The 7,073-nt window shown below is 45.4% G+C and overlaps 1 long non-coding RNA gene across 1 annotated transcript; it reads right to left on the reverse strand.

Moving 5' to 3' along the window:
* Positions 1 to 2,220: 2,220 nt before the first annotated feature.
* On the reverse strand, positions 2,221 to 6,469 carry LOC109518630 (uncharacterized). Its single transcript, XR_002168788.1, has 4 exons — positions 6,160 to 6,469; positions 4,999 to 5,124; positions 4,744 to 4,883; positions 2,221 to 2,794 (listed from the first exon to the last, which is right to left on the reverse strand). It is a non-coding gene; the product is annotated as an uncharacterized LOC109518630 (long non-coding RNA).
* Between the last annotated feature and the right edge of the window lie 604 nt (positions 6,470 to 7,073).

Below are 7,073 nucleotides of genomic sequence, written 5' to 3' on the forward strand. Positions count from 1 at the left end.
CTGAGCTGATCTTCCCGAGGTGCCCGATTTAAAACATTCCTCGAGTTCGATTCCTCGGCACAAACTATTTCACGTCCTTGTAGGTCAATCGACGCGAATTTTTTCGCATCTCCGCCTTCGCCTGCTATCGTCACTCGGAAACTCATATTATTTCGCCACTCAATAAAACAAGCGACGAGGCCAAACCCGTCGCAGAAGCACTTTTTGGTGACGTTTCCGAAGAAAAGCACAGGCATCCATGCGCAAAAAAGCAGCAGCAGCAGCAGCGTGCGCGGGCATAAATGCATTTTTAATGAGTCCAGTTCAGCCGTTGTTGTTGCAATGATGATGACTCCAACATGAAACCTATATGCTACTGCTGTTACTCTCCTCACGGGGTCACTGACCTGAATGTGACTCTAATACGCCATTGCCTTTTATTGCAAACGCACAGCGCCCATCGTGTGACGACCGCGTGCCTGCGTCTGCAAAATAATGTTTAGCCCCTGCTAAACACACACACGCACACAAACAGGAACACGCACGCTCAGCAGCAGATGCTGGCAATTAACCCGCTGCACCGCTAACGTGCTAATTCAGCCAACAGACACACTAACTTGTTTTGTTTTTACTGAAGTCAACATCGGGAAGACGCCGCAACGCTCTTTCCACTTCACGAGAGTAGAGGAGGTGCTGACGATGTGTATCAGATAAGCAGAAGATTAATAAATAAATACAAATAATTAAAAAAAGATCATGAATGAGAATTTTGGGGGGGGGGGCAAAACTGCCGTGTTCCGAATGTTTTGTCCTCATGCAGTATTTGTGCATGGAACCAAATTGCAACCAGGAAGTAAATATGGAATGTGATCACTCAATCAGCGTGCGTGTGCGTGTGTATGGTCAGCTATCGTTGCGGGCAAGGTTGATGTTGCGTGTGTCATCGTTATGCATGTGGCAAAGGGTATGAATGTGTGTGTGTGTGTGTGTGTGTGTGTGTGTGTGTGTGCGCTGCAAGCGATGACACGAGCGGTGGTCAAACCGAGTGTGAAAAATAGTCAAGTGTTGTTGGTGTTTACTGCCACCATTTTTGTTTTGGGCGCGCTCCTTGACATCACGGTGATATTTTGTTTTTCCAGAAAAAAAAAAAAAAAATCCAATTTCCAAATGACAACAACATTTTTATTTTTTCTGCTCCTGGGATTTGCTTAATTTCCCCTGACACCCAACAAGCTTTTAAACGTTTTCCCCCCTCCTTCTAATAACATAATGTTCTCCTCAGCATTTACTTGCTTCAATCCCTCACTGAAATAATAGAAATGCTTTTTTTTTTTTAACAGATAATGTGAAAACAAGTAACATAAGAGACAGGATGGGAGAGGAAGAAAATCAAACGAGGACATTTTGGGAAACAGCTACAAAAATATTTTGGGACACCTGTTCGCATACAGACTGTAAGTGACGCAAGCGAATCGAAACTGTAACAAGTCCTCCCAACATTTCCCCTCCTCAATTCACCTCGAAGCGGGAAAGCTTTCCGCCCAGCTGTTCCCATCACAGCCTCGCAATACTCCCGGAATCACTTTTGATCCCGCTTTAAGACTGCGGCAGTGCGGCCTGCAACCCCATCCCGCCTGTAATCGCGGCAAAGCCCGAGCCTCCGCTAAAAGGAGGCCAGAAGACTCGCGGAGGATCCCCGACGAGAGGCGGATTATGTTGGGATGAGACGGCGTTACATCACATGCCGGCTTCAAAGCCAAAACGCCTTCCGGGGGGAAAAAAAAAAACGCACGGTACACAGGTAGGGAGGCGCGCGCACAAATATGTCGATGAGGCTTTCTGACTTTTTATACCTTGGACGCCATTTTCCCCTTTCACACAATGAAAGACTGCGAGGAGAGTGAGCTTTCGCCGGCTAGCGCGGCCGCCTCCTGTGTTCCGAACATCATTAGCATCGGGCGGCTCTCAAGCACGCCTCCCACCACTTATCTGACAATTGACCACGGAGACGGCACCTGACTCAGCTGTCAATCAAATAGATACGCTCGTCGCGTTACCTTCATTAAGTGACAACCAGGGCGCGACTGTTTTTACGTGTCCGTCAAGTACAGAGCCGCCTCTAATTCGTCTGTCAATCAAATATACGTGCTGCCGCAGTTGTATGCGAGTACAACGAGCCGCGGCGCTCTCCACTTCCGAGCCGCGAGGTGACGGCGGCGCCAGTTTGAGCCGCAGCGGGAAAACGCCAGCGGTGACACAAAGACGGACCGAGTGGGAAGCGCGCATCGCCTTGTGGACTCGGCTTCCGACGACGACGCTAAAGACATGCGAAACAAAAGAAAACGTCAAGCGCCGTGCATGTCTGAATTAGCATGATGACGAAGCAGCGCATGGAATAACTGACAAGGCCTCATTCGTTTGACCTTCATCCCCCCTCCCCCCAACCCCACAGACCACCATCTTTCAGTCTTTTCAAAAGAAAAGAAGAGAAACGTCAAGTTGCTTGGATGCAAATGAGGTGAATGAAAACGTTTTCTCGCCACCTGGAGACCTTTTCATTCGGCCCGTCGGATGCGAGTTCAATGAAGTCAAGAGCTTTGATCTCATGACATGCGGGAACTTTAATCCAGCCGGCTGAGCTTTAATAAACGTTAATGTCCTTTTATCATCCTCTGCTTTCCCGTATTGACTTATCTCTCAAGGGGTGGAACGATCTTGCGACGCGGTCCAGCGAGAGTCGACCATGGGCGCGCGCGGCGCTACGACGATTGTGGCCAAAGAATGCTGCATCTTTAGCTTCGCTCCTTAGCAGCAACTGAATTAAAAAGTGATAAAGTGAAATAATATTTAGCACAGGTGTTACAGCAATGACAACCATTCCAACAAGCGCTACTTTTACATAACATGGAGCAGCGACGCATGCAAACGGCGGGCATTCCTTTGCTCTGCGCCGCGCGAACAGCAAACATTAAAACGGCCAAATGTGGTTCTGTATTACTGAAGAGACGTCATCTGGCCGTTAATTACACTGGTTGTCTGCCAGCGTGCCTCAAAGTTGCCAAGCCCGTTGTGGCACAAAAGTGGTACTGCGCTGAAAGCGCAACCGAATCCCAGCTTGCCCGTGCCATCCGGCGAGCTTTCTGGAAAACGGGTAACTCTGAAACGGCAACGGCATTTTAGGGAGGACGTCGTGGCTTCGCCCGGTGCCAAAAAATTGCCGACCCCGCGCGTCGAATGTACATCGCGGGCCGGGTCGGATCATAGGAAGCACTGCAGTGCGGCCGTCCGGCGTGAGCCAAATGCAGTGTGGGGAACGCGGAGCCGGGCGGGCGAATGTGCGCAGTAATTTATTCCATTTAAAGAGCGGGCCTCGGCGCCTCACCTCGGCTGCTTCCAAGTTTCCCCATCTCCCGTGGAAATTGCAGCACAGCCGGCGGGGATGAAGGCCGGCGAGATTGGAAGACACTTTTATCGCATTTTCCTCACTTTCAGCCTCGCAGGCAGGCTGACCTGCCGCGCCGCGCCAAATGACTTTTATTAAGAGCAGAGGCAGAAAGTAAAGACATTGATTTGAAACACTTTAACAATCTGATGACAAAAAAAAAAAAAAATCCTATTTTCCTTATTCACTGGACTCTTTTGACACCATTATAGATTGCTGCATTAAATACTCATTATCATGCTACCGCCAAGGGCTGGGTCATTAATCGAATTTATTTGTCCGGATGACTTTTATTTATTTCTTTATATGATTTTTTGGGGGGGAAAAAAAAGCATCTGTAGTTGAAAGCGCATCCCCCCTCCTAATGCTCACACCAACAACATGGCTGCAAACAAGAGAGAGTGGAACGGAGCTCACGAAAACACAGTCAGCCTTTGCGGGTTTGAAGGCGTCACAATTGATTGACAACTAATCCATCGTCAAATGAATCAACCAGTTTGATCATCGAGTAATCATTTGACGATGAAGCAGCCTCAGAAGAACTCAGCAACTAAAGAAAAAAAAAAACAAAAATCCACTGTAACATTGGAATATGACAAGAAAGAACCGTGGTGAAAGGCAATGCCGGGGTTTTTTTTCTCTATTCGAGTAGGGCAAGAAAAAAATAGAATAAAATTCAACGTTGAGTTCAAGATGACAGCACTTGTGGTAAACATTGTTGCGGGAGCCTGACAGCGGAAACCTGAATCTCGTCACGTGGTTAAGTGCACAACCTCTCCCGACCTCAGTTCTCTGTTGCCATGGCGACACGGCTCAAACCCATGTTGCGAATTTTCAGGTTCAGCATCTGGCTCCACAACAGTGGCTTGTGCCAAAAGAAATGAAACATTCGAGAGTCGGGCCTTCAGAAAAGTTTGCGGGCCAAATGTCGTTCGCCTGTGGAGTTGGCCAACATGGCCGACTACGAACGGATCGCGTAAGATCGCTGCCGTTGGATCACTTTGGACTTGAGATCAGCACAGCTTTTGAGTAGAAAAATGAAGATTAGGTGATAATCTCGTCTTGTTACGTTGTTTACGAGGTTAGCTTGATATATGTCAATAAATATATATTTTTTTGCCATTTAAAACCTTTTCTCTGTCTTGTTTTTGTTCTTTTATTGTTTGAGGTGTGACAAAGGCAAAAGATATTAGCATAGGAGTCACTGTTCTGGGTGACATGTTCTTTTTTTGCAAAAACCTTTTTTTCCACTTTGTCACGAAGAAAAAAATGAAAATCAGGTCAAGGTAGCGCTGTGCTAACAAGTATGCGTTGTCGCTCACCTTGATACGGCTTCTTCTCTGCCCAATTAGTCCGTCCCCACCTCAGCTCCGCTCAGCTCTTCCTCCTCCGCCTCCTCATCCTCGCCGCGTCCTCGCCTCCTCCTAATTTTCCCAGGTGGCCAATTGTTCCACGCTGGCTCCTGCAAAGTGACAGCGTGCCGTTAAAACACCATTTGAGTCGCGTCGCGCTCGACATGCACGTCATTAAACAGAAAAATGTCGATGCCTCTGCCTTCCAAATGGAGAGCGGCCCACCGCAGAGCTTGTGACCATTTGTCCTGGAGGCCATCAGCGGCGTTTACGGGACTCCTCAAAGTCGTTGAAGACTTTTTTTTTTCTCCTTGTTGTTCTCCACGAGTACTTGTGCTTCCCCTGTCTTAGCTGTGAAAAATGACAAATGGAAGGCCAGCCGGGCTACGGTTACAGCCCGCAATGATTCAAGTGCTAAAAGTCAGGATTTGGCCTTGCGTTGGACTGCGCTTGGTGAATTTCACAGAGACACTCAGCGAGTCTGTTACAAATGGCGACCTTTACTCGCGTCGAGGCGATTACGTCCAAAATATTGGTGTCATCTATCCTGAAGAGGCTTCTCCACAGGGGCATTTGATGGCCAGAGGCCAACGTCCACGCCTCCACAGACAGGCTTTCATTCATTTATGTCCTCTTCAACATAATCGACATCACAAGCACCCCGACACTAAAAATACCAAAATATTACACCATTTCGGCCGTGTCCGAGATTAACGCAGCCATATTATGGAAAATGGACTTTCTGATATTTGTATACAAACGTGTGTGTGTGTGTAGGATGCCTGCTGACAAACCAAGTGTGAAATTAAACAACTGTTGTATTGTTGGAAATGTGTCTGAGCAAGTCATTCTGCATTCCCGCCCCACTTTAAACAAAGATAAAGCACCCAGATATACGTGGAAAATAAATCTGTTACAAAGCTCCCTACCTGTACAGAACTCAACTTGTAAATACTAACTGTATATATTTATCTACACCCCCCCAACTTTGATATTTACTCAACTACTTTTCAGAACCTTTGCCATAAAATAATCATCTACACTCTAAACGTCCTGCCTGCGTTATTTGACTATAGCTCCATCTAATTCTTCTCAGAAATGACATTTTGATATTACTTCTCAGGTTGTTTTAGTTCAGCTCACTACAACGCGACATTTGGACTGATCGTGGCACGAAAAATGCCGTCAAAATATATGAGTGGGGGGTCTTGATTCTTGACGTTTTTCAACAAAAGCATACCAAAAAGTATGTTATGAGAAAATATATGGGAATTGTTTTAAATTGAGGGGAAAGTTTGTAAAACATACTGATACTGTAGAGGAGTATAACAGCACATTGTAGCCACGTTCTAATCAATGATAGAAAGACAAAAGGCCTCCACTTACCCAAGATGATAGTTAATTGAAGAAAAAAAAACAGCAACCTTCTACTGCTTGGTTCAATAAAGCTGTAGTAGAGTTTTATTTGTTTAATTTTCGACAATAATTCCCTTTCCACCATGCTAATTTACCTGAGAACTCGAAAGAAACAAGCTAGCTAGCAATTCAAGTCAAACAATGATGATAACAGCAGGTGCTGATCACAAACTTGGATCGGCGTTCAGCCAATCAGAGAAAAGCTTTGAAGGTCAACTTTTGATTGGTTAAATGAGACGTCACTCCATATTTTGATGGGTTTTAATTTATTGGAGTTAATCTCAAGGTTGATGGAGTGGTTTCTCTTCATTAAATTGTATTTTGATAGTATGATTTTTTTTGTTGTTGTTGTGCAAATTACAATCTTTAAAAAGTTCTGAACATCTTCGAAGGCAGATCTCCGATGACCTGGCAACGCCCAGACCGGCTGAAATCCGATTGGATAAGACACCACAGGAAGCATCGGTGACGTCAAGGTCAAAACTAATCAAATGACGACAATAGACCAGTTTTGTTAATGAGGTACGTCATTAATTATAAAAGCGCAGATAAAAATGATATGAGGCCAGTATAGAAGGTATGGATAGATCACTGCATGATTTTTGGCAGAAACGTTTTTCTCGCTTGCTTCTAGCAAGTTTGCTAATGCCAAATTTGAAATTTGGAACAGAAGACTGTGGTTGTCTCATGTTTCATAAAATACAATATGCTTCATATGATGATAGGAATAATACTGTTAACCGGAGAGAAGTGTTGCTACAAGCCAGGTAAAAAAAAAAAAAAGCACCAAGTGAATAGCCTGAAAGAGAAGAAAAGGCACGGAACCATTTGAATGGACATTACATGAAAAGGCTGAAAATGTAATTATGGGTTTCAGTATTTCA

The sequence above is a fragment of the Hippocampus comes genome, unplaced genomic scaffold, assembly GCF_001891065.2.
Source record: "Hippocampus comes isolate QL1 unplaced genomic scaffold, H_comes_QL1_v1.1 scaffold279, whole genome shotgun sequence".
NCBI classification, from domain to species: domain Eukaryota; kingdom Metazoa; phylum Chordata; class Actinopteri; order Syngnathiformes; family Syngnathidae; genus Hippocampus; species Hippocampus comes.